This window comes from Lepidochelys kempii, chromosome 11 (genome assembly GCF_965140285.1).
Source record: "Lepidochelys kempii isolate rLepKem1 chromosome 11, rLepKem1.hap1, whole genome shotgun sequence".
Classification (NCBI taxonomy): domain Eukaryota; kingdom Metazoa; phylum Chordata; order Testudines; family Cheloniidae; genus Lepidochelys; species Lepidochelys kempii.
The window spans coordinates 65,814,884-65,842,770 of record NC_136390.1 but is presented as its reverse complement, the minus strand read 5'-3'; the positions used below and the strand labels follow the sequence as shown (position 1 = coordinate 65,842,770).

General features: G+C 42.2%; 1 protein-coding gene and 1 long non-coding RNA gene across 8 annotated transcripts in view; one reads left to right on the top strand and one right to left on the bottom strand.

Moving 5' to 3' along the window:
- Window positions 1–23,428, bottom strand: part of LOC140895869 (uncharacterized) — a 33,298-nt gene extending 9,870 nt beyond the window's left edge. Inside the window, exons 1-6 of one of the 2 annotated variants that reach the window (XR_012154381.2) lie at window positions 23,254–23,428; window positions 19,059–19,101; window positions 15,984–16,056; window positions 3,170–3,211; window positions 2,540–2,683; window positions 576–702 (exon numbers count right to left, since the gene is read on the bottom strand). This is a non-coding gene — a long non-coding RNA (uncharacterized LOC140895869). The remainder of the gene's footprint in view (window positions 1–575; window positions 703–2,539; window positions 2,684–3,169; window positions 3,212–15,983; window positions 16,057–19,058; window positions 19,102–23,253) is intronic. The other variant, XR_012154382.2, reaches the window with a different exon arrangement.
- Window positions 1–27,887, top strand: part of ERBB4 (erb-b2 receptor tyrosine kinase 4) — a 974,133-nt gene that overhangs the window by 871,543 nt on the left and 74,703 nt on the right. The window lies entirely within an intron of this gene.

Genomic DNA, 27,887 nt, shown 5'->3' with positions numbered 1-27,887 from the left:
CTCATTACCTAGCAGGCATCAAGTAGGATTCAAAAATCTGATCTGGACTTAGAATGACAACCTCTCCTCCACTCACGGCCCTATACTGCACTATATTCCATCACCTCATCAATGCATTGAAGATTGGGCTGTCCCAGGTAAATTGCATGTATCATCCCCCTCATCCTTAGTTTCTGAGATAGCTGAATGTCTACAATAGTCCTGGTATTTTAAACACTGGGGTCAGGGTGCATAAGAAAGTCTGTCCCACGCGCTATGTATCATTTCTCTCATGATGTCCTACTTAGTTGAGGGAGTGGTGGAGAAGGGGCATATATACATATAACCGGACAGGGTACAAAGGAGTGAAGAAGCAGGCCCAGGATGTTCTTCTGTTCTAGTTCCAGAAACTCTTTTTGCCCAGTTCAAAATCTTATGTAGTGTACAGTGCAATCAGATGTATACTCTGATCTTGCATAAGTTTCATGAAATACTTGCCTCTCTAAAGATTCCATCCATGCAGGATTCTTGATCTTAGGTTTTAGTTCCTTAGCAAAAGAATGGCTTTGCTCCCAAAGCTTTTAAATTTTTCTTACCCTTAAGGTAGCAATAGCTAGAAAGTATACTAGGCTCTGCCTGGCTGTTGAACACCGCTCCTGGAGCACCTGGAGCATTAATTCTTCCCTCCAAAAGTTCCAGTCGGATCTTTCTTGACAGAGCTCCCTGCAGAAACAGCACCATGTTCGCAATTACTTCAGCTCTTCACCAGAACCATATCACTGTATATCTATACCTTGTTGGGCATTCTTTTCTTGCCCCCCACCTTGCCTTCCAGTCAGACTAGTCCTGTGTTAAATTTCAGAAGACTTTTTGCCTTAGCGCTCTGGCACATTCCTCTAGGATTAGGACGTCCACCAATACTCTGATAAAATGATCCCTGCACTGTTCTGGTACCTCCGTGCCTATTTATTTCATTGCATCGACACCCTTTCTTTGTACTGGGGTGTGTCTATTAGCACCTCAGTACTACTGTTGCACTTTGCTGCCAGTGTTGTCTTGTTGCTTCATGCCCTGAGTTTGGACGTGCATTAGTGCCATAGTTACCATCCACCCTGGACCTAGAACTGGTGAGGAAATGATTTTGCCCCACAAAAAACCCTAAAAAAATATTTTTGTGTTCATCATTTTTCTCCATTTTTAAAAAATTTTTGTTGAAAAATTCCTACCCCATATTTTTCAAATGAAAGCAGGATATTTTTGTGAAAAAAAAATCCATTGTAAAGCCATTTTCTATCCAAAAAAAACCAACCAACATGTAGACAGAAAGTTTTACACCTTTTCCAGCTGGACCCACTAAGTGCCACAATGGCTTTGGCTCTGTAGCACCAAGCACTTTTTGCATTTGGGCTCTAGAACTGGGTTGGTGCTTTGGGGGTTTCCAGAGCACTATGTGATATTCTTGTTTTCTCTAGCTCTTATATGTGCTTGTCATACATGTCACGATACATTTCAAGGAGTGGGAGCATCTTGCCACTGGGGAAGGGCACTCCCAGGGTTGTGTCTTGCTTTTGGGTTGATGTCGGAAGGAAGTGTTCTTAGGATATGGTCCTGAGAGTCTCGTGACTTAACTGGACTGGCTGGGAATGTACTTGTTCCACTACTTGTATAATTCATTGAACAAAGACTGAACTTTTGACACCCTCCAAAGTGATGTCTGTGTCGTATGCAGGGGGGCTGGGATCTAGGGTTCCAGATAAACTACCAATAGTGGCAGCTTGACCTCTGCAGGCAATTAGAATGTACGGGAGCCTAGATGTGATAGAAAAACTTTCTTGGTGTCTTCAAAAAAGCAGAATTGTAAGGTAAGTAATTTCCCCTTACATGGAGTATGCATCATTAATACAATCTGGACTCCTTCAGAGGGTTTTTAGCCCTCATTTATTGTCCATGTGCAAATGCTTTCTTGGTGTGTCTGTTATCAGACACAATGTCAAGGAACAGAACCACTCAGTGAAGGGGCTGCTCAAAGTGTAGCCATTTGAAATTTGAGAGAGGATAAGGTCTGTTATGAATTCTAAACATCCTTGTCTTACACTTTGAACTTACCAAATTCAAAACAATACAAAGACCTCTGATCTTAGTATGAAACAGAATAAAACAATTTTTTTGGAACAGCTTGGCACATTTCATTTTGAGGTTTTTTTACTTGAAGCTTGATTCTGTACTTTAGATAGCTGTGCAAACCCACTGAGTTACACTTTGGGAAAACTGGTATTTTTTGTGGGCATAGACAGACACTGAAGCTGGGCAGAATTCCAACAGGGAACACCACTTTTACAGTGATTCCAACTGTGTGTGTGTGTGTGTGTGTGTGAAAGGAGAAGTTAAAAATATGTGGCCTTTTTCTAATCATCATAAAAATGTGGGTTTTTTTTTCTCTTTCCTAAATTTGCAATATGGAGATTGGATTTTTGGACCACTATCCAACATTGAGCACTTTTAAAATATTTTTCCATTATATTTTAACCTCACTGTGATTATTTTGAATCCTGTTGTTTACCTCGTTGGTTGCAGCTGTTGCGTCCTGGAGGGAATCCATGATAAAACCAGAAACGTCACTTGATAATGTCTTGAGACTTGACGATAGCTAACAGAGCAACATCTGGCTCCTTTGCAGAATGACAGTTACAGTAATCAGTGGAGGCTGGAAAAGAAGATTTTATTTATTTTTTCCCCACTTATTCTTTTAATGTGGCATCATCATTCCATAGGTAATCATTCATGTAGGTAAAAAATACCTAGAATCTCAAAACTGAACTAATCAATGACTGCATTTCTATCTAAAGGTTCCAGCACAGGGCATCTTAGAAATAGCCTCCTCTTTCTGGGTAACATCATCCAGGCTGGGATAAACAGGATTAGCATCTGTTACACTCAAACCCTCAACTCTTCTGCTTCCTGGGTACAAATATTTACCTCCAGTACAATCCAACTGAGCAGCAAATTGGAGAATCAAAGGTACAATTGGCTGTGTAGACACAACTGCTTAATTTCAGAGAACAGAGTAAACAAGCTGGAAGAGAATCGGAGGAGAAAACTGTTTGATTTGATCAGCCTCATTACCAAATGATTGCTGCACTCACCTTTTTTGGTCTGGATTCTCTGTTTATTTGTGTCATTAATTCCCTACCTTTTCTTAGAAGGATTTCTGCTGGCACTTTCATGGGTAGAGCTAAAGTGAGAGAAGAGATTTTTGCAGAAAAGAGATATTTCATGCAGTGCCATGTATTTTTATATTAAATAAAAAGACAGTTTGTTTTTTCCACCAGGGGTGGGGGACAATGGGAGAGGGGTCAGTAGCTCTGGTATTCCACAGGAGAAATCCCTTTTACAACGTAAGTGTGATGTGTATATGCTTCTCATTGGCTTTTTCTCATTGCGGAGTTCTCCAAAAAAAGTAACAAACCATAGATTTCAGCCTTTAAGAATTATGTTCCAGCACAATGTCAGCTGGCAGGGAAAATCTTTTTCATTCAGGGGAGACCGACTGACTGTTCATACAGTACAAAGATCACCTGATTAAGGATGATAGGATTCTATACTTTAATATTGAGTCTTCCCTCTGGGGAATTGGCCACTATCTCTTCTGTGCTGGCCTAGAAGTCTTAGTCTTTTCCCCACCTGGGATGGCTAAGCACTACCTTCACCAAGATACTCTCCCCCTCCCCCCACCTTTCTTTGTTTATGATCTAAATCCCACTAAAATCATTGGGAGTCTTTATTTTGACTTCAGTGGTCCTTGAACCAGGACTATAGCCCTGTCTCTTTATGCAAAATCATGTCATCGTGACCCAGTAGTTAGTCAGAAGAAGCTGCCTTAAAGACAACAGTAGCTCTGCCTGTCTGAGCAGTCGATCTTACAAGAGGCTAAGCCCCGCCCCCCCCGCCCACTACCATTAGCTACTGAAGAGCTGCTGCTCCACTCAGTTGGAGATGAGGGGGCTCAGCACTTCGAGGTTTGGACTGTGAGGAAAACTGCAAGATTTAAGTGTGTGCGTCTCTCCCTTGTATATAAAGCCAGCTTTGTTTCAGCTGTTTTGACACCATTGACAACACACTGTTTTGATGGTTTGTGACAGGGGGGTGGGGTGTTATGAGGGGGAGAGAACAAAAGCATGTTCATTTTAGAGCACCGTCACATGTGTTTGCTGCTTACCACAACAAAGGAAAGGTCGGAGGGGCGGCTGTTCTGGAGATTACCATCATTCTTTCAGGGAGTGCTGGTGTTTTCCCAAGGAAACACCGACACTTCTTAATTATTCTCTTCATGTGTAGCCATGTATGGAGCTTACTGAAGGTCTCAGCAGTGCATTGTTGTTCCGAAGACTTGGAGAATGAGAATGCTGGCAGTACAACGCTCCAATGTCCAACATTCGTCTCCTTTTTCTCCCTCTTCATTACACCAGCTAATTACTTTGACCGCTAGTGGCTGTAGAGAATTGTTCTCTCTCTGTAACCCCGGCAGCCCTCTGCCGTCAGTGTAATTTAGAATAATAGCATAACATTCTCTTACTGCTTCAGTTCTGCCCAGGAGAAATGTAAAGGCACACGGTCCCTTTGCTATATTCAGCTGCTAAATCAACATCGTTCAAATGAGTGGCCACCTCTGCTCTTGCCTGGTGAAGATACTGTCAGGGTTCCTTCCCCACTCTGAACTCTAGGGTACAGGTGTGGGGACCCGCATGAAAGACCCCCCAAGCTTATTTCTACCAGCTTAGGTTAAAACTTCCCCAAGGCACAAAGTTTTTGCCCTTGGATTAAGTAAACGCTGCCACCACCAAGTGATTTAACAAACAATCAGGGAAAGGACCACGTGGAGTTCCTATTTCCCCAAAATATCCCCCCAAGGCCTTACACCCCCTTTCCTGGGGAGGCTTGAGAATAAACAAGATGAGCACAGATCAGCCTTGGATTTTTAAGACTCAAAAAACCCAAAACTTAAAAAACTGAACTTTATTAGAAGATCAAAAAAAACCAAGAGAACAACTCTGTAAGATCAGAATGGAAGATAATCTTACAGACAGTCAGATTCAAAACATAGAGAATCCCTCTAGGCAAAACCTTAAGTTACAAAAAGACACAAAAACAGGAATACACATTTCCTCCAGCACAGCAAATTTCACAAGCCAAAGCAAAGAAAACCTAACACATTTTCTAGCTAGATTACTTACTAACTTTACAGGAGTTGGAGGGTTTCCATCCTTGATCTGTTCTCGGCAAAGGTATCACACAGACAAACAAAAGTCTTTTCCCCCTCTCCAGATTTGAAAGTATCTTGTCCCCTCATTGGTCATTTTGGGTCAGGTGCCAGCCAGGTTAGCTGAGATTCGTAACCCTTTACAGGTAAAAGGACTTTGCCTCTGGCCAGGAGGGATTTTATAGCACTGTATACAGAAAGGTGGTTACCCTGCCCTTTATATTTATGACAGATACCTAAATGCCACTTGAGATGGTTTGTACCAGAAAGAGAGAGTGAAGGCTCTTGTTTCTGACTCTTTGCTGTTTAAAATAGTGAAAATAATTAGGGTTTCACTTTAGCTCTCAGATATGCCCGTAGGTCCCAGTGCTGAATGTAAGAACAGCCGCTCTCTAGACCTTCTATTTGTTCTGCCTCACCTCGCAATAAACAGTTGCATTTAAATAATGCTATGGTGGATATATGCCTGCATTACTATCTGGGTTTGTGGGTATAGTATGCATATGGACATTCAATGGGCGTCAGATGCCTAACTGCCATTTGTGCTTTTGAAAATTTCCCATATACGTCCTCTGTGTGCGTGTTCCGATGAAGCAAAAACAAAACGCTGCCATGTACCGAAACACTGCAATGATAATGATATGCCACATTTAATTTACGCTAGTGCTGCTATTAAATCTGTACATGGGATTGTGAACTATCGTTGATCTCGAGTGTCTAAATGAAGAACTGAAAATGGGTGTGTAGAGCACCCTTTAAATTTTAGAAGGCCATCTGGTTCATGAACAGAATCACCAGCAGCCATGTTTAGAGTCCTAAGAAGTGGGTGTATTAGAGCTATCAATTCTAAAGCTTTTTTCACCCTCCTAGAACCTTTTGTTTTAATTAGAGCTGAAGCAATGTTCTAACAAGCTTTTTCCTGTCAACACCAAATTTTTTCAAGCTTAAATAAATTCACAATTGATGGCTATCTTTGCGCAGCGGAGAAGCAGGCCGTATTATGTCCATTTTTGAAGTTGCATTTCTTCATATTGGGTGCAACAAAGGTCAGAGTTTACACCTTGTCTTACAGGAGGCATCACGTCAGCAGCAATCACTGGTTTGCCACTTAATATGGCAAGAAAGGCCAATACATGTCCCCCTCCCCCTTCACATGCCAATTCAGGAGAACTACATAAGACATCTGAGCATGTCTCCCCGCCACCAAACACACACACACACACACTCCTGATATTGAGAGATACATAAAACGTTACTAAACATACAGTGCTGTAGACAGAGAAACCAAATCATGAAATCCCACTTCGCACTAGTGTAAATAACTGCACCAGATTCAGGACAATGGTGAATCAGGCCCTTGGTTTCCACGGGTGAAATCTTGACCCTATTGAAGCAAAACAGAAACGCTCCCATTGACTTTGATGAAGCCAGGATTTCATCCGTAGGTGTTACTTCAATGCATCCGTATCCTGGTTTAAAATCAGATGAATCATCTGCCTTCAAAAATAAATCTGCTAGGATTTCTGAAGCTGTGGGGCTAAATTCAGACCTAATTCAAACAGATACATCTCCATTGACTTCATGAGACTGCACTCTCATAAACTAGATAAGAATCTGGCCTATTATATTCAGGCAGATCCTAGCACACAGGCCATGGTGACATCTTATGACAGCTTACCTTTAAATCACTCTAAGAATATGAAGTCAAACATATCACAACATCCTTTGCTTACCCTTTCCCTTAAAAATTTGGCACACAGGGTGTATTTGTGCCTAAAGCATTACCTCTGCTGTCTGCCTTCATTATTTCCAAAATACATCTCTGCACTCTTCCTTAGCTGGGAGCAAGCTTTGTTACTTTGATCTCAGAAAAGAGCCCCGGTCGGAGCTTTCTTTGCGACCAAAATGTTGCCATTTAAACAATGCAGAGATATGACATGGCTGTGAATTTCTACACCATACGTATCTGCCATTCATACTCCTCTGCAAGGCCAAAAACCTGCTTCAGCACCACTCTGTCAAGCCAAAGGATTTGGCTGGCACCTCATCGTACTTGGCCGATGTGCATTGGCAAGGGTGTGACAGCAAAGTCTGTCTCCTTGCTGACCTTGCTGCCAATGCCGAACATGCCAGGGATTGTTTACGATGGCATTGCTCAAAGGTCCTTGTCAAACTTGTTGTTACTGACCTAGAGATTGAGGTACTGTCTGTGACTTGGAAATCAGGGTTGTGTGTTTGTTAGTAACTGTTCCACTAAAGGTAACATAATCCAAATATACCTGTAATCTGTATTTTGACTAGTGAATAAGCAGTCAGAGACTGAAGGAAATAATTTTTAAAGCAATCAGTGACTTCAAAAAAAATTTGCTGTTCTATAAAGAGTTGAATATGGTATATAATAGTAGTAAATCCTTGGGAATAAGTCATTATTGGACTTGGCAATTGTGGTGTTACAAAATTAACTGCCCTCAGACTTGCCTTAGGCTGCTAATGAGCAAACTGGTTATTACTGGTAGTAATGACTGATTTAATGGGTATTAAAGCTTAATTATAAAACATGGAGGTTGCATAAACAGCTGTATAGCTCATTACAAAGTCAGCTATGTCTCTTTGGCTTTTAGGAGGACAGACAGTTGTGTGGCATAAGAATTTCAGTTAATTTCAACACACGGGGAATATACTATATACAGAATGGCAAAGGGTCATTCCATTATCTGAAGACATGATTTGGCTTCTGAAAAATTTACCTGTGCTAGGTTTTGTTGTTTGCTTTTATCGGGTGGTCTTAAGGAGATCAGCTGGGTCACGGGAGGGAATAACCCTATTCGCTAATACAAACCCGAAGCTATATTCTGTGTTTTTAGAGGCGTTTGAACCCATTGTGGTCCGGTGAATCATTTTAAAAAAAAAGTTTCTCCTATAATTCATAATTGGAGTCTCCTGAAAATACTGACGCCTCTGGTTAAATACTGTTGAGTTGGCGAGTACGCTGTGAGAGCCGATCGTTATTAAAAAGGAAATTACAGTCTCAATGAGAAATGGGGCACATTATTTATTTATTTGTGTATTTGCTGTGGAGGCCGTTTACAGAATGTGCGGTCAGCCCCAAGGGGTGTTTCCATAAAGCTGATCTTTATGTCAGCCTAAACGGCAGCAATCAAACCCTGGGGTTTCGTTCAGGAGTGTTCCAGCCAGAGCATACAGCTGAACAAGCAAGGAATGTGGATGGTATCTGTGTCAGGATTGAGGCTAGTGCTGGGGATGTTCTGAGGATATTTTGAAAGTGTCGTGGCAGCTTGCAGTGCAGTGTGTCAGACTGGCCTGCCAAGCTCAATTTGATTATTTCATATTGGTATTATGGTAGCTCCTGGAAGCCCCATTGTGCTAGACCTGTACAGGGACCTTGCCCGAGAGTCCCTGCCCCCAAAGAGCTGACAATCTAAATTGATTAGACAAACGTTGGGGGGGGAGGGAGGAAATATTATCATCCCCACACACAGACGAAGAGGCACATGGAGATTAAGTGACTTTGCCGCAGATTTTCTGTATATCCTGGGGTGAGGCAAGAATTTAACTCGGATCTCCCGAGTCTCAGTCCACTGCCTTAAACACAAGAGCATCCTTTCCTCTGTGGAACTCCTCCTCAGGTGGAATTTTTTCATGGGCTTAGTTCAGATGTCCGCACTGTTCTTGGCTGGTGGCATTTTCTATCAGAAAATTAAACTCCTCCACAACGATGAGCTCTGATGTTCTGAAGAGTCTCCTTCAAACCCTGAAGTTCTCTCAGGTCATCATCTCAAATGTTACAAGTAACCAGTGTAGTGATCTGAGACAGAAGGGTGATGGCAGAGCGGTCTCGGGTTGCACGGCAGGGTGATGGCAAACCCTGAAAGCAGAACTCTACAATGTGATATTCTCAGTTGCCACTGACCCTGGAAGTTGTTTCAATTGGTGCATTTGCCATCTTCTGGGAAAGGGAGACAGAATCACATATCAGAGGAGGAGTTTGAAGAAAGAGAGAGGGACAGCACGGAGAATAGTGCTAAGTGATCAGAACAGTAATAAACATATAAAAGGAGGAAGCAGGCTTCAGAATCCTAATGTGCACTAAACAGCAATTGGATATATTTTGCCTTTCAGTGAAAAGCACAATGCAGGGTCCTGCACTTAGGACGGAAGAACCCAATGCACAGTTACAGACTAGGGACCGAATGGCTAGGCAGCAGTTCTGCAGAAAAGGACCTAGGGGTGACAGTGGACGAGAAGCTGGATATGAGTCAGCAGTGTGCCCTTGTTGCCAAGAAGGCCAATGGCATTTTGGGATGTATAAGTAGGGGCATAGCGAGCAGATCGAGGGACGTGATCGTTCCCCTCTATTCGACATTGGTGAGGCCTCATCTGGAGTACTGTGTCCAGTTTTGGGCCCCACACTTCAAGAAGGATGTGGATAAATTGGAGAGAGTCCAGCGAAGGGCAACAAAAATGATTAGGGGACTGGAACACATGAGTTATGAGGAGAGGCTGAGGGAGCTGGGATTGTTTAGCCTGCAGAAGAGAAGAATGAGGGGGGATTTGATAGCTGCTTTCAACTACCTGAAAGGGGGTTCCAAAGAGGATGGCTCTAGACTGTTCTCAATGGTAGCAGATGACAGAACGAGGAGTAATGGTCTCAAGTTGCAGTGGGGGAGGTTTAGATTGGATATTAGGAAAAACTTTTTCACTAAGAGGGTGGTGAAACACTGGAATGCGTTACCTAGGGAGGTGGTAGAATCTCCTTCCTTAGAGGTTTTTAAGGTCAGGCTTGACAAAGCCCTGGCTGGGATGATTTAACTGGGAATTGGTCCTGCTTTGAGCAGGGGGTTGGACTAGATGACCTTCTGGGGTCCCTTCCAACCCTGATATTCTATGATTCTATGATTCTATGACCACTTACTTTACTTAAGTCAACCTCGGCGGCGAAAAGGTGAATCTCTTTTTCTCTCCAATCCAGAGAGGTGCTTCAATGCTCTACAATGGGAGCAAAGGGGACTCAAGACCTTGAAAGACAGAGTTCTCTCTGACAGATCTTCTTTACTTGTGAAAGTTAATACTTTGATGGATGAGCAAACTTTTTGTACCCCCTTTAAAGGGTTTTAGTAAGTCAACCTCTTGAAAAAGTAAACAGTGCTATGGACACTGCCATGGTCTCCCTTATGTGGCCGCTTCTAGCATGGGGTCAGTGTAAGCTTCCAGAATATTAGGCAGGGCAGTGTTCAAGAAGAGTTCAAGCAATCATAATGTGAATGTTTAGGCTTCAAAATGCAAGTGTCCAGATCAAAAAGGATTAGGCGTACGGGGTTTGCATCAAAAGTTCCATTGGAATTGCTGTGCTCTCAGTTCAGAGCATGCATACGCTTATGTTTCATTATATGGACGATTCTTGTCACATTAGTTATATTCGAGTACAATGTGCCCTTTTTCCTATATCACAAAGTGACTGGTCCTTATCTTAGTTCTTGTATCTTTCCCAAAAGCATCGGGATATTGAATCACTCCCGTAGTGGCTGCATTCAACAGAACAACGTCGCACACAAGGAAAGGCCTCTACGATACTTTCCCTTCCAGATTTGCAATCAGGCAACATCCCCATTTGATGCTGATTTCTTAGACACCTTCTTCTTTTTCAACCAGCTCTTCAAAGGAATTCACATGTCCAGTCCAGGCCTTAAAAGAAAGCTGCTCCCAATGTGCTTTGCAGTCAGAAAGTTCACATGTGAATATTATGCATTAAATAAGACTTAAAAAAAAAAAAAGAATAACTTTGCCGTGTGTGGGACTACCGCTGTCATTTTACACAGGAAAACAACCAGCATTTGAGTTACCTGCAGAAAGGGAGCCAGAGGTAAAAGACAGTAAAAACCAGTTTCCATCCTACTGTTTTTATACAATGAGGATTTTCCTGTGGAAACCCAGACCTTTTTATTTAAATATTAACATTCCAATCCCCTAACGTCCGCATTGTAACAGGGTGGCAGCTGTGCTTTGCAGTCTCTTACATTGGGTTTCCATTCTGTATAGAGCCACACATTGTGTTACTATCTACAAGGTAGCTCCAGCTAGCGGCAGCTGTACAGAACTGCCAATGTCGAGGAAAAGCTTTCTTCCCATCGACTCTGGAAGAGTTACTCCTGGTTTACAACGAGAGCAGAATCGGGCCCTTTATTTCCAATGCAATTCACAGCTGAGAGCTTGAGTGTTCTGAAAGGGGCGCTCATCACAATGGCTATATACCTTCTCTCAAAGGAACCACCAAGTGCCTCAAGCAGGGGTTGTTTGTTCATTGTAAGTGTTGAGTATTTTAAATAAATGACAAAGTACTCACACTGTGTTGTAGAATGGTCCTGGTAGGTTATTACCTACTGACCACCACTACCCCACCGAAGGTGTGAACTTTCAGGCTTGCGCACATATCCGTATTTTTTTTTTTGATTGTGTGTTACTTGCTGTGAGATTGTGAACAGCATCATTGTTCTGGGTAGGAAAGAACAACATGAGTAATTACCTGTATTCACATGTGTCTCTTTGAATACTCTGCTACAGTTCCATGACGAACACAACAGATCAGTTTACAGGGACGCTAATTAAAGGGGAATTAGACAAACCAATTGTAGTATTAGAGCAACTAAATTGTTTTTTTTTTAATTTAATGGGGCTTACTATTCTCAACCAGCCTTGTGCACAAGACCTGTGGCGAAACCTGTCCCAAGTTAATGAAGCTTTTCCAGCGTTCTAAACTTAAGGTGAAAGAGGGAGCACAGCTGTGTCACTGGTTTCATGGATTGATTGTGTATTTTGTGTATGTGTGAGCCAGAAATTGTAGGAGCTGTGTTTTTTTTTTGCTTCTGAATTTGTAATTCATTTCTGACATAGGCAAGAATCCACCACAATTCCCCAGCACGTCACCCCTCCTCCGAGGGAAGAGAGGGAGAGAGAAAGATACATACGCCCCCCCCAACGCCCCCCCTCATACACACACCTCCCAAAATGGTGATACATGACAGGCCAGCTTTTTTTTTCTCTTAGGCAGGGGAAGGAGTTTACCTTCCAGCTCTGCTTCGTCTCATTACATGCGGGAGCAGGTTTCTGCCGTTCCAGACTCCTGCACAGCAGCTTCCGCCAGGGTCCTCTGGAGAGCTGTCAGCTTTCTCATCTCTGCCAGTCTAGTTGACAGTGCAGTAGATGAGGTTATGAAGCATAGAGCTGCTACCTTTGAGGGCTTTTTTTAGACTATTTTCTAGAGGAAGAGCACCTTTTTTCTCATTCCATTGCTGGGTCCAAATTATCTGGGGCTTAAAAAAATCAGATTGATGTTTAGTAATAAATCCCCCAGTGTGTTATCTGTTGTTGGCAGTATTTCCTCTATGCAGCCATCCGATTTTGTTTTAAAAAATCTCCTTTTTTTAATCAGTCAGTCAATACCATTGACCTTCCAGTCTGTTTTAGAAACAATGATATCTTCTTACATGGTATCTTTGTGTCAGCAGGCATCGTAAGCACCCCACACCAAATAACTATAGGAGCAGGTGTATATATATATATACACACATATACACATACTGCTGAATTTTTTCACCTGTTTCCACAAATAGAAACATGCTCATCCTAGCAAGTAGACAGACATGGGGACTGGGGGATAGCTTCCTGCTTTGCTTATGGATCTCCTACTATCACAATGCTGTTTTCTGTCTGGCCTTGGAATTCATAGATTCCAAGGCCAGAAGGGATCATTGTGATTATCTAGGCTCACTTCCTGCGTAACCCGGGCCACAGAACTTCCCTGTTAGAAAACCATCCAAACTTGCTTTAAAAATCACCAGTGGTGGAGAATCCATCACAACCCTTGGTAAATTGTTCCAGCAATCAATTACCTTCGCCGTTAAAAAAATCTTTAAACGTCGTCTTGTCTCTGCCTTGGATATCATGGCAGAAACCCAGACAGAGCTGGGCATTTTTAGTGACCCTGCTGCGCACTTTTCTTCAGCTTCTTAAACATGAAGTTTTCCAGCACTGCTTTGCCCCACACCTTACTATTTCTCCTCTTGAACTTACTCCTCTTAGAAGGGATATAGGTGCCTATTTGTTGCATATTTTGTATGTGAATGCTCTCTGTCCTGATCTGCACTGCGGCTATTGCATTGTAAATGTCTATCTAAGCAATCCAAGGCAAGCTGTTCTATGTGGAGTCCCACTGAGTTTCGTGGGGATACAGGAGGGTCCCCATGTTTAGAACAGCTGACAGAATCGGGGCCTAAATTATTCAGGATAGGGAATAAAATATATAAATACATAAAAATGAAGTGGCTGTTTCATACTGGGACTCTTCCCAGGAGATGCCATTTGTATGCAGGCTTATAAGACCAAAATTCAGATACGTATATGTACAAATTTGTCCATTTCAGGGCAGTTAGCTGCTCAGCAACAGGAGAGCTAGAACTGATAGACTTCTCTTATTTATAAAAAGAACTACCCTATCCTACAGCCCTTGTATAGTCATTGTAATGCCCAAATACACAGTGTGGAACAGTAGGGTAGGTTTACATAAGGGATGTCTGCTAGAAACGCTAATGCTGTCCTCTTGCCCCTCACAAGGTGAAAATACAAGAAGATCCCAATTAAGTGAACGTGAACCTCCATATCTTACCTACTTCCAACATATCTTATGTCTTACTGTCTGACTCCCTTGCCATTGACTCTCTACTAAACAAACTCACAGATATCAAACCAACTGGCTGTTGTCATGCTGTTTCATAATCAGGATCTTACAGTAAATCAACCTCCCAAAAAACTTCATTGTAGAAGGAAACCCATTTTTAGGACTAGTCCCATTTGACACTCGTTGACAGTGAAATGTCTGAGCATACAGTATAAGTGAGTGTGACCTATGGGAGTAGAGCACTGAATTCGGAGTCAGGAAACCTGGTTGTATTCCTCATGCTGCCATGCTCACTTTGTACTCTGGGACAAGTCACTCAGGGCTTAATACACAGCAATCTGGGATGTAACTCGACAGCACACCCAGCGTGCCATGTGCTAAGTGGCTGTGTAGAACCTGCTGCCGCGCAATAAAAGTAAATGGCAATACATCCAAGCACGCTACAGAAGTTTTAGCAAGATCCACACAGCCACTTAGTCAGCCGCAGGCTGGTGCACGACATATTCACACCCCAGCTTGCCATGCACTAAGTATCCATATAGATAAGCCCTCAGCTAAGCCACACAAAGGCACTGTTAGGGAGGAATAAGAGTGCCCACATAGAGGGTTTGTATGGCGAAGTTATTGCACTTTAAATTCACACCCTAACTTATTCTGCACTAACTTTCCACATGGACAAGTCCTCGGCCTGTGATTGCCTCATTTTTCTCATCTGGTCACCATTTTACAGATGAGGAAAATTAGATCTCCGTGGTAAAGCGCTTTGAGGTCTACAGAACCATATCAGTGATAAGTATCAATGTACACCAGGACACTGAACTTCTCAATTCAGTAATAACTGCACCTGACTTTGCAATGTGCAAATAAGTAGTGAGGTCTGTTTTCTATTTAAAATTTATTTAAAGGTAGAGCTGGAGTTCAACTAATACAAAGTAAGAACCCTTCTGCTAAGTTCTAGAGGAATTCAGACTTAAGACTAGTATCACTTTCTTGCTGCACAGAGAGAAAAGGAGATAGAACCATTCAGATGTCATTGAAAGAGGGTTTTTTCTCTCACAGCTAAAACATGTTATCTACTTAACTACCTGTAGTATTATAAAGCAACCTTTTACCTATCACAAAACAACTGCTGGCCCTTGAATCTCACTAAGTGAATGCTATTGTGCTGAACAACAATGCCAACTTATGAGGGGAAAGAGATTTTGTGTAAAAGGTTTTATAGAGTCGTTTTCAAAGGCCATAGTGCTTGCCTCTCTCTGAAGCCATTTTTATTCATGGAAGGAATAAAAAAATCTTGAGATGACCTCACAAATGATTCCACCTTATGGTTTCTAACCTTTTGTCAAATGCCGTGAAAATCACTTTTCCACTGGTACTGTGTTTCTGCTAGGCAAGGAGCACATGCAAAAGATTTTGAACTTTACCCTCCGAACCTAGATTTAGAAGCGCAGAAGTACTGAGACTGGAATTATAGAATAAACATTTGCTGCATCTCCCGGTGGTCCCCACTGCTTTTCAAATGCCTAATTGCCAAGAACAGCCTCTCTTTCTGAAAGGCAACAAAGCTAAGGTCTGCTGCAGAAATGGCACATTTCTGGAGCTGGCTATCGTCCGAGAAGTCCAATGAATGTCCATTTGGAAATGCACTACCTATTACAGGTACTTTCTAATAGATTGTACCCATGAAATATTTGAACTTATGAGGGGAAAGAGAAATAATTGAACGCTGTGTGTTATATACTCTGACTTCAATATAATGCACTACCTATTACAGGTACTTTTTAATAGATTGTACCCATGAAATATTTGAACTTATGAGGGGAAAGAGAAATAATTGAACGCTGTGCGTTATATACTCTGACTTCAATGTAATGAACACACTAATCTTCATAAACGTATGCAGGAACATATTGCACGGGCTCGCATCTTATTTTGTGGGTAGGTTTTTTGTTAAGAACGAGCAGCCAGATAAGATTGTACATGTTCCCAAGTGATTGCCACTCATGGCTCTCAACAATAGTCACCCTTAAAAAGCCAACATTTACCCATACTTACCACACTAGGTCCAACCGCGTTTCCCTTTATGGCGAACGGGCAATACATGCAGGATCTCAGCGTGCTGTGGCACCTGTAGGTTAATGTCACAGTTCAGTGGCAATATAGAAGCAGAGAGATTCCAGGCTGGTTTAAACATAAAATAGCTTGCACAGTTGCTTGCCCATTAAAGCTCTGTCAGCTCCCTTCGTTTTGCAGCTGTGATGACTAGTTGGGATTCTTCAGGTGGGAAACTACAGGGGACGCTCAGGGAATCCCCCCAGATGTCCTAAAGCAAGGCGCAGGTTCTTCCCTGAATACATAGGTGCTGGAACTTGGGTGCAGCCGTACCCCCTGGCTTGAGGGAGTAATAACAATCCAAATACATGGTTTCTGCCCTCAGTACTCCCACTATAAAAATTGTACCAGCACCACTGCCTGAATAAGCACGTCAGGCAGGCAGGAAAGAAATTCAAAGGGACCGTGGCCTGGTTTTTTTCTCTCTTCCCGTTCCCTGACTTACACCAATGTTCCTGAAATTAGATGTTTTAATCACTATTTATTCCAACGTCTATTGATGGGGAAATTAATCAAGCAGCTAGATTAAACAGTTCTAAATACCGCACCTCAGGATTTAACCTGTCTGCAAAGGAAAGTCAGTAAAGGGTGGTGTATGGCCTGAAGTCTTGCCTTTTATTTAAACTGGTGACAACGTCCTCCCCCCCCCCCCATAATTGCAAACTATTAAAAAAAATAACTCCACCAAATGTTGACCCCTGGGCTAATACATTTGGCAGGGGGATGGGCAAGGGGTTAATCTGAAATACATAGTGCATACACTGTATTCCGAAAGGGAAGAATTTAGAAAATCTTACCAGGAAAGTGAAAGTCTCTCTCTCTTATTCCACCTGTAACTCACCTTAATGTGTAAGTACCTCTGGTTATTTCAGCAACTGCTATATGAAACTGCATTCCTAAATTGACGGCCACACAATCAGTCCTCATTGAACAATTTGATCCCAATTAAATTTCCTATTGGGTTAGCCAACCTGCAAGGGAACTGCACATGTAGAAATCCAGTAGTGGTGCAGTCTCTTGGAAGTCCCTGAGCAGGCCCATCAGTAGTCCCCAGGAAAGCATTTAGCAAGTCCTCTTGGACTGGTACAGCATGCTGAATTGATAGCTTAATGTGATGAATGCCTTTTCACTGCATAACTTAACCACCCCTGCTGGGAACTGAACCATTGACCCTACCATCCAAAAACAATAGTTTTATCATTTGAGCTAAAAGAAAATTTCCAACTAGAGCCATAAATACTAGCATTTATATGGTTTCTGTAACCACTAGAGGGCAAGGCCATCACACCCCAGGAAACATGTTGAAGTCTGAGCATCACAGTTTTAGGCCACTAGTTTCCCTTTTGAATGTTACTGTAACTGGCAGTATCAATCTAGCAGGCCCAGACCCAGTAAACAGCTGTTACAACAGCCTTTTGTGAGCCTCATTCTTAAGGATGGAAGAGCCAGTTTGAATAATACGGGAACCGACCAGAAAATTCGCCCAGAACTCAAAGTGAACCTGAGCAGAATTCTTTTGAAAGGCTCAAAAAATTCAGTTAAGCTGCATTTTGTTGTTTCTCATTTTCATTCATGTCTTCATTTCCTGGTCCCCGCCCAAGAGAGAAGTGCTGAAATACCTTAAAATAGTCTCCCTCTCATGCTCTTTCTGAAATATTGGAAACATGCACAAAAGTAACGTAGTGAGAACCTCCTTTTACAACTTGAATTTGACAATTTGGAGTTCAAACAAAAGTGTGATTAAGTATCTGAACTTTGGAATGTTTAACAACCCAAATCTTCCGAGTTTCACCCTTCGTAATAATCAAATTCTGTGACAGCAATCTCGGGAAAACCCCAGGACTGTAAATTTATAAACAGACTCTCAGCATCAGAGTTTGTTTTAAGTTCTGCAGTAGTTGTATTGTAACTGAATATTCCATTGCAACAGGGCTGTCTTTCAGGTAAAAATGTGCACAAGTACACGAGCTCTTTTTCTGGGGATCGTTTGCTCCCTTCCCTCGTGTGGAGGGGGGAAGAACTATAACAATCCAGTAGAAATGGGGATGGGGCACAACCCAGATGGGAAAGGTGGCTTTGTGGAATGACTCTGCCCTGTCCCTGCATCTCCCACTGCCACCTTGCGGTCTTCAGAAACTCCTCACGACTCTCTAAGAGAGTAGCCTGGGGTCATGGGGAGACAGTCAAGGAGCAGCCATTCCAAGTGGCATGTTCCCAATGCCAAGTGAACGCAAAGGGTTAGTTAACGCTGCTCGGCATAAACTATGACTCCATGCTCTGTGGTCCCATTGGAGGATGATCATCCCATAAGCACATGGCAACCGAGTCAGTCAAGTTGCTATTGAGGAACCAATGGACTTGGAGTGTAGAGTAAAAAATCCTATCCTGTTAGCATGTCTGGTTGGGATCTGTGATTTGGGTCAGGGTCCCCCAGCCTATCCACCATCACATTTAGGTACCCCTCCCACTGAGCCACCAGCCACAGGTAGAGAAAGGATGATGTGATCTTTAGCTTCCTAAGCCCTGGCCAACATTGTTGATAGCTTGTTGCCTGCATTTTCATGTGAGAGAGTTAACACAGGGGCCTGTCACTATGAAATACTACACCGTACTAATATTTTGTAGTAAATGTTACAAGCCCTTCCCAGGAGCTGCTTTGGAAACAATGGTCACTGTGTGGTAATGCTACCTCATTCCAAATGGCACATAGAATAATTCCTGTTTGACCTGAACCGGTTGAGCATTCTCTGTAATAATAACTACAGTGCTATTTCGTGTGGATTAATGTGCTTCATGTCATTTTCAGTTGAGTATCAATCATTATGCACCATACTGGCATCAATTAAAACATTTGTGTCAGTGAAATACAATGAAATGGACCAAATTCATCCCTGGTGTAACTCCAGGGTCACCTTTTGCCCTGTACATTTTATTAATGTACTAATTTTATTAATTGTTGTGCACTGTAACTGCTCAGTGAACGGGACACTGTCTGATTTACCAGATTAAATTTCTTACCTTGAAAGGGCTTCACTTTGTAGTTGCCTCTCTTTGTATATAACTGAAAAATAAGAGCACAGTAACATGGGTTGATCCCCACTAGACCCTCAAATTACTGTTTTTCTTGTCCTGTTCACTCAAAGAAAACCACCATTGAGCTCAAGTGGATTTTTTTCCCTGGGTAAAGAGTCCAAGACTGAGCCTCAATACCCAGTAAAAAAAAAAAAAAAAACTTTTTATGATTCAGGCTAAGTTCTGGCACTCCGGTCTTGGAAAATGCCTTGGTCCTGTGAGTCTCTCTTTCTTTCATAATGCACGTGTGTAATATGAGAGAGTGTAACATATGATATAATGTAGTACTTATACAACATTTTACAGTAGAGAAACATCGTGAGCAAAATGGTTGTCCCTCCTTTATAGAAAGGGTCAACTAAGGTACAGAGAAGCTGTGAGTTGCCAAATGTCACACACCAATGGAGGCAGAAGTAGAACCCAAGTCTCTTGACTTTTATCTGGTGCCTTATCTACTGGAGCACTCTACATACCCATAGAATGAATTGTTAATATTGCGCTTTCACCGAAAGGCCCTGAACAAGATGAAGCCTCATTGAGCTAGGCGTTGTTCAGACAGAGTAAGACATGTGAGGAGTAGAAAGAGAAGCACAGAGAGGTGACGTAACTTGTGTAATATCACACTGCAGTTTTGTGCAGATCCAGATATAGTACCTGGGTCTCCTAATTCTCAAGCCAGAGCCCTGCCCACTAGTCCACACTGCCACCCTATTACAATGTGATACACTATTTGGCTTCAGTAGTGATTTATCATTGGTTTCTCTGCCTGATGAATGAATTAATAACACCATGCAAGTTAATTGAAAAAAAAAGTAATAAAACTGATAAAGAAAGGAAATCTAGTAGATGATGGCATGGGAATTGTGCTGGTGTTATGTGTGACAGCAACTGTTGTGTTGTCTCTTTAATGCCAAGAAAATTAACTATGTATTTTTAAAATATCACATTCAGTCGGTGGTTTCTAGTGTCAGAAATTGGCTTTACCAAATGATGTCAGTTTAAAGTGAGCGTAAATAAAAATTGAGAAAATTGTAGAGCCATGTGAGTTTTGCCCCACAGTTTAAAAAATTCTAACCTTGAAAATAAAATAAAATAAAATCCAGAAAGCAGAAAACTTGTACCATTAATCGATAAGCCAAGTACATGGTGGTAAGTGTGCAGGATTTCCACGCTGTGCTGCTATAAGATGCCAATTTTTGTGTAGCCAACCAACCTCCATCATATTTTTTTTCTCTTCGTAATCATGAGAAATCAGCGTCCTTTGGATTGTTTCTTCATTAACCTTGGTTTAGTCTCCTCCTGAAGCAATGTGGCAGGATTTACCTTTCTTTGATTGCTTCTGCAGAAAATGTCAAGGGATCACTTCTTTGTTGATGATTCTGAAGAGGGACTAAGGGATCCCAAAGCCCTTTCAAGAAAGACACTGTCCCTCTCACGATTGACATTATGAACATCATGCTGTATCAGTCAGCAGTAATAGTGTCCTGCCAGCAAAAGATGCCGTCAATGATACTGGGGGAGGGTGGTCTAGTGGCTAAGGTCCAGGATTGGAAGTGATGTTCCTGGTTCTACTACAGACTTCCTCTGTCACCTTCAGCAGATCGTTTAATCTCTCTCTATGCGGCAGGTTGCTATCTATAAAATGGCAAAAATCCTTCCTACTTCATATAAGTGTACTGAGTATTAATTCATTAAGGTTGTTCAAGATCATGTGTGGAAGGTGTCTTAGAAATGTTCATTATTATTGTCTAATGAAATAGGAAACAAGCGGCTACGTATTTTGGGGTCAAAAATATTTGGATCTTATAAACACCATTCTTAAGGCTTGAAGCAAAGCCAGTTAAAGTTGGTGGATAGACTCCCAATGACTATAATGGGTTTTGAATCAGGTCCTTCATGTACCTCTCTCTCTCCCTCTCTCTCTGCTATTCCACTTGAAATTTTATCGGGGGATTTTTCCTAGCTGTAGCGAAAGTCTGGCTGGAAATGTTATTGTTGTGGTCTAGATAGACAGAGAGAGGGAGAGGCAAACTCAAACTCCAGAAATGATGAGAGAGTCAACAGCAATTATATTTGCTAAGGTCCTATGGAGAAATAGCAGTACAGTTATCTTAAAGCTTGCAGGTGGTTTGGCAATAAGATGTGGATAGTTGTAGGGTTACATTTTTTTTTTATTCCTCCTTTTGAGATATATCCTCCAGAAAGGGGCAGGAGGAAGGAGCAATTTTCATTGTAAGCTTATCTTTAACTTATCAGTTGATTCAAGTGCTCTTCCTCGGCGACCTTCATCTCCCGGTGCCTGAGAGATGTAAGAGATGCTGTTGACACAAACATAGGCCCCAGCTGCCTCAGCTCATATTCCAGACACTGCGTTAACATGGCATGTTTGGTGCTGCATATTTCTCTCTTGCCGACAAAGTGGCAGTGAAAGCTATTGCATTGATCTGGGAAGGAGAGTGGAGAGGAATGAATGCCATGGTAAACAACATTGCCTTTCTCCTCCTCCTCCTCCTTCTCCACAGCCATGACATTAATCATGTTTGAATGAAGAGGTCAAAACTGAGAGATCTGGGTATTTAATGCTGCGCTGAGAGTCCGCCCGAGCAAACCACACTGTATGAAAGAGAACTAGCACACTGTGCATTATGAAAGCAAACCCAGGCCTTTGTTTAATTGGAACACGAAAGCTTTTCTAATTGCACAGGAAAATCAGCTATGAGAGTTGGGAAATGACTATCTGGGGAATATTATACTACACCTCCCCAGCCATGTTTGGATGGGTCTTTCCAAACATTTATTTATTGTGTGACCAAATAAAAAGGGCACATTCTCATTTGTGTTATGAACATACCAACTTCGCTGTACGTCTCTTTGTCAGATCAATCTGAAGTGGGGTTCTACAGTGTGAAAATATAATATTAAAAAAACAGTGCTAGGTATACACCTGCAATAGGATTTCCTCTCTAAAATAATGGGTTTGTTTTTCACCCCTTCCATGTTCCCTCTTTCTCCAGATAAAAATAGATCTTTTATCACCTATGGTTGTGGCTATTAGAATGCAAAAAGGCTCATTTTTGGCTGGTGTATACAAGCTTTTGCTCTGTTGTGTAAAGATCTCTCTTGATGACTGTTGCATGGGAATGCATCTTCTTATGTCTCTGTCTATCCGTCCTCTTACTGTTGTCTTCAGTTTACCCTTTCTTCAGCTTTTGCCTCTAGACTCTCCTCTTCGGCTAACCTCAATGCTCATCTTTTCTTTCATTGTTCCCTCTCCCTCGTAGAACTTGTACAAATGATAGGCAAGCCCTTGTCTTGCCCAGCGCAGCCATGCTGGGGAAGAAGGGGTCTGCTGGCTCGGCTGCACAGCCTCCAGCATTGATGATCAGTAGGTGTGAGCGGGAGCAGGTTTCCATGGGGCTGATATTACTCCACTGTTCAGGTAGATAAGAGAGTGGGTGGGGCCATGGGTCTACCCTCCTGTCCCACTGGCCAGTGCAGCTGAGCTGCTACGGAAGAGAAAGTGCTTTGCTACTAGTAACTAGTAGCCAATCACTTCTCCCCACAAGAGCAATATGGGAACAAGGGCGGGACCTGTGACACTCCTGGGGTGATGCAGCTATGTGCTTTCCTCTTACTTCTCACCCTGGACCTTTTGCTCTACTCCCCTCTGCCTACAGTTTGGCATCATCAAAAGTTTTAGGGTCACTTTTCATGGTGTTCCCCCTCCACTCTTTTTGGTCTTGGAGTTCTGTGCATGCATCCACAGGATAATATACAAGAAACATTTCACATTTTTGCATTGAGGGCACATTTCATATCTTAAAAATGAAAAATAAAACCATAATATATAAAACAAATAGTTAAGAGCCAGATTCTGTCCCCCCCCCGCCCACCCTCCCAGACAGCATACTACCTTATTCCTGAAGGAGTTGTATTGAAACCAGTGTGTGCAGAACAGTCTGGCCCTAAACCAGGAGAGGCAAAGAGAGACTTTGGGATGGTGAGGGAAGGAGGAGGGGTGGATTTTCATAGATTCATAGACTTTAAGGTCAGAAGGGACCATTATGATCATCTAGTCTGACCTCCTGCACAATGCAGGCCACAGAATCTCACCCACCCACTCCTGCAATAAACCTCTCACCTATGTCTGAGCGATTGAAGTCCTCAAATCATGGTTTAAAGACGTCAAGGTGCAGAGAATCCTCCAGCAAGTGACCCGTGCCCCATGCTACAGAGGAAGGCGAAAAAACCCCCAGGGCCTCTTCCAATCTGCCCTGGAGGAAAATTCCTTCCCGACCCCAAATATGGCGATTTTCTTCTTTGTGTTGGGACTAAATGATCTGGACTCTGCAACAACGCAGTCAGCTCGAAAGCATCCGAGCATCTCTTCGGTGCTGCCACCTGCTGTACAAAACCTGCTTATGCCAAGACTAGAATATATTATTTTCTTAAAAACATGGGGTCTGCAAATTTGAAAGTGTGATTATTTTTTTATGTCGTGTAAATAGCTGTTCTGTTGGGTGAAGTTCAGAAAATTGCTTCCCAGGCCAGCAGGTAGGAAATCATGCTTATAAGTCTATCAGGGAATTACAGTTCGATCACAACCTATAGTGCAAAGACTGCACTGCAGGGTACTCACTTTAATATGTTACATATAAGCCTTCTATTGAAATGACCTTCTCCCTTACCCCCATCATTCAAATACACATTTCCATCCAACAGCAAGCCGTTTCAGCTCAGTTTTCCTGGCAAAGTTCATTGCTGACAGACTAAGAACTGGAATTAAAACGTGTGACAGTGCATTAAGGAAAGACACTAAAGGGGATTTAAAGAGCGTGGTCAAGGATACAAAGAGAGAGAGAGATGGATTGATAGATCCAGCAGGTGCCTAGCTGCCTGCATGTGGGAGGAGGTGGGGAAATGCACGGTCGTTTCTCTTGGAAAGAGTTTTATAACTAGCCAGCAGACGCTGACAGCATTCTGCCAGCCAGCCAGCAAGTAACTTAAACAAGTGAAGGGGACAGAACAGCGCTGGCAGGAAGCATCTGACAAGCTGGATCAGAACTAGCCAACCTTTTTGTTTGCCTAATAGGAAGAGTCATTACCTTCTCCTGCTATCCCAAGCAAGCTAATGGAGCTCTCGAGGGCCCCTCTATCTGTTCCTCACAGTAAATAACATCAATTACCATGGTCACGATTTATAGAGGGGAGGGAGGAGAGGAGGAGTAAGTTTGAAATGAAGCAAGTAACCCCTTGTATGACATCTTCTATTGACTTTCCTTCTGCCTTGTCCAGCCTTTAAATTCTTGTTCACTGTGTTAGTTCACAAATGGGGGGCGGGGGAAGAGGAGGAAGCTATTATATGTCCGATGAAAATGGACAGGGAAATATTTCATAGAATCATAGAATATCAGGGTTGGAAGGGACCTCTGGAGGCCATCTAGTCCAACCCCCTGCCCAGAGCAGGACCAATCCCAACTAAATCATCCTTTAGACTGTGTGCTATTAGAAAATGGGAATAGCCTATTGACTATTCCAAATAGGAAACAATGTACCCTTCCTTACTGAAAATTGAATATGTGCATGATGATACTGAACACACCACAACACAGAAAACAAATCCTTTAATGGATAAACAGGGGAAGAAAATCCATAACTTTTTAACTACAGATAACAATCACACTATTTAAAGAGGGGCACTTCCTAAAGTTTGGTAGATGAAATGTTGTGGATGTTTTCTAAATATATATCCTTTATTGACATTTAGGTGTTTCTGGGATGCTGGATCTATTCCAGATTTTCCATTGTCTGCCCTCTTTTAAACATCACCACTGTGTCTGGTAAAATAAGGGGCACACATTAGAGCAGGTAAACAGCCATCTGGAAAAGAGGAAAAGGAACAGGTGGCTTTGAGGCCCTAAAGGATTTTTTTAAAGTATTGTCTGTTACAAAGTGTAATGCTCCCACCGTATAGGGAGCCAAGCTCTTTTGTAAGCTATAGTCAAATGCATGTTACATAAAATATGTCTGTGCTAGCAATGAGCCTGAGCTACAAGTTCAGATTGCATCTGGTCTTTGGAAAAGCATAGGGGTGTTTATCTTTTATGGGACGAACCACAATCATGGATCCAATGTTCAGATCTGGATCTCAAATTCAATCAAATCTGGGATGTCTGGATCCTGGGGTTTGGTTCTGGACCACCTCTAATTTGCAACAGACCTGCATGGTGGTAAGAACCACAGAGTGTGGTAACCTGGTGTCAGGGGTATCTCCATAACGTCCAAACCTTTCTGAGTGAGTAGAGTGTTCAAGATTGGAACTGATAGGCAAGAGCTGTACAGAGATCCCAGTGTCCCCATTGATCACGTTCTGGCTAGTTGAAATCCGGTTAGAATTCTCTATGTGTGCAAAACCATGGCAGGCCAGCTAGTCACAGGGATTCCCTGTAGCTCTCATGCCAAATCACTGTTATCATCAGGTGAAAGAACCTGGCAGTATTATGGTGTTCTCCCTCTTCCCATCCGCTGTGTTGGTCCTGCTGTGAACCTTTATTGAAAAAGCGCAGGTAACAGAGCAGTGCAGCAGTAGCATGAGGAGAGATCATAGAATATCAGGGTTGGAAGGGACCTCAGGAGGTCATCTAGTACAACCCCCTGCTCAAAAGCAGGACCAATCCCCAATTTTTACCCCAAATGGCCCAGGATTGAGCTTACAACCCTGGGTTTAGCAGGCCAATGCTCAAACCACTGAGCTATCCCTCCCCCCAGATGAAGAACTAAGACTTGAAAGTAGTAGTGGAGAGCAATTCTATGTCAGCACCCGGAGTGAGATCCCCAGCTGGTGCTTCAATTGGGCTGTTTACACCAGTTGGGGATTTGGCCCCCAAAAGCAAAATATAGTTATGGACAATGGACCACCAGTGACTGGAAATGGTTTTGGAGATCTCCCCTCTTCCAGCAAGCATTAAACTTGAGGTAGGAGTTGACCACCTTCTCCATTACATAGCAAATACGATGTTCACATGGTCGAGGAAAGGGTTTTCATAGTTCCTTGGCAATCTTGTAAGTTGTGATTCAACCATTTTCTATGTGAACAACTGGAATTGTTGTATGGTTCCTCAGGGAACTGGCATCTGTGCCAATTAATTTTTAAAAGTCACAGTGGAACCAGATCTTAGCTTTGAATGCATCCCAAGAGTGCATTGTCGCTGGAATTAACAAACTAGCTGCACTTGCTCCAACCCATAAGAACTCCTTTAAACATTATCCCCGGTCCTTTACAGCAGTCTGGCTAGGCTTTCTATGAGAGCAAAAGCAGCCTGATTTGGATCGATCTCATGAAGAATTGTGAGGGGAGGGAATTGCGATCAATTTCAGTAACTAATATTGATTAGCAATAGCTTGGGGCTGATTTACTAATGTCCGGAATTGAAGATTCAGTGCAGAGATTTCATTTATCTCATCTTCCTGGGCTGTTCTCAGAGCCATTAAAGTATTGAGTGAAGATGATCCAAAATAAAATTGTAATTTGGGTAGCCAGTGAAGAGACACAGAGAACAGTTGTCTGTTTGTGCAGCAATATATTTAACTTTTAGGGCACCAGTGATATGATCATAACTGGATGAATTTTATAAGAGATAAAAGTACCACATGAAACCTGTCACCGGCCTGCCAGGAAATACCCAGCAGGAATTAGAGGGCATGTCTCTTATTTTTGAAGTAGTAGATATTGATCTGTTACCCAAGTATATGAAAATGGTTGTAGAGGTATATTGATAGCTTGTAGCTCAAAGACCTACAGGTATATTAATTTCTCATATTTATGAGTCATTACTCAGCTAGGACCCAGTCCAAAAGCCATTGAAGTTGAAAAGTCTTTCCACTGACTTCGGTTTTGGATCAGGCCCCTAATTGCCTTCACATATTAGGGTAAAATTTCATACATGCCTGCCAGGCAAAGTTTATGTATTCAGCTGAATTGTTGAATGAGTTGCCAGTAAAGTTATATATATATATGCACTTCAGTTTATTCCCTTTATGTCTCTTGAGCTAAATTCTATGACACTTAGAATATCGAATAACTCATTCAACAGCTTATCTAAATATACTGTGCTTACAGTACAGCTTAAATGTTATCCTGATGAAAGAGACTGAGAAAAGAAGCAAACACTAGTACTTATTAGGAAAACACATTTTGGAAGTTTATATAAAATATTATTTTCCTATTATATTTGGTTGTGCTTTCACTTATTTTTGGAGTAAGTAGTTAACATTTTTTCTGTCCTCCTTTATGTTTGCTGATGCTCTTTAAAAATAGTCTTCTTCATGAGAAGAACAATCAGCTATTAACAAGGTGTCTGATTTTTTGCCTCTTTCTTTCTTTTTTTCTTTCTCATCTGTCATACCCAGCACCCTAGTACCTGGGAACTTCCATTCTGATGGGAAGGTGCACATGTATTGTGGTAATTTCAGGGTCAGATTAAAATCTGAACCCAATTATTTGAGGTTTAGATTGGAAATTGCATTCCCCCCACTCCCTCCCAAGAACTTCAGCTGGCTTCTTTGTCTTCCCTGATGGCATGCTAGTTCTCTATGGCTGTTCATGTTTCCCCTTCCAGGGCTCTCTTATACTTACTGAAATTTAGACCCATAGCACTTCTCAATCTTCAGTGATTTTTTTAAGTTTAAAATAAAGGTTCTCCACAGCTTACTGCCCTTTTAGACTGCTCAAGATAGTTAAGACCAAAGCAGACTGTGAAGAATTTCAAAAAGATC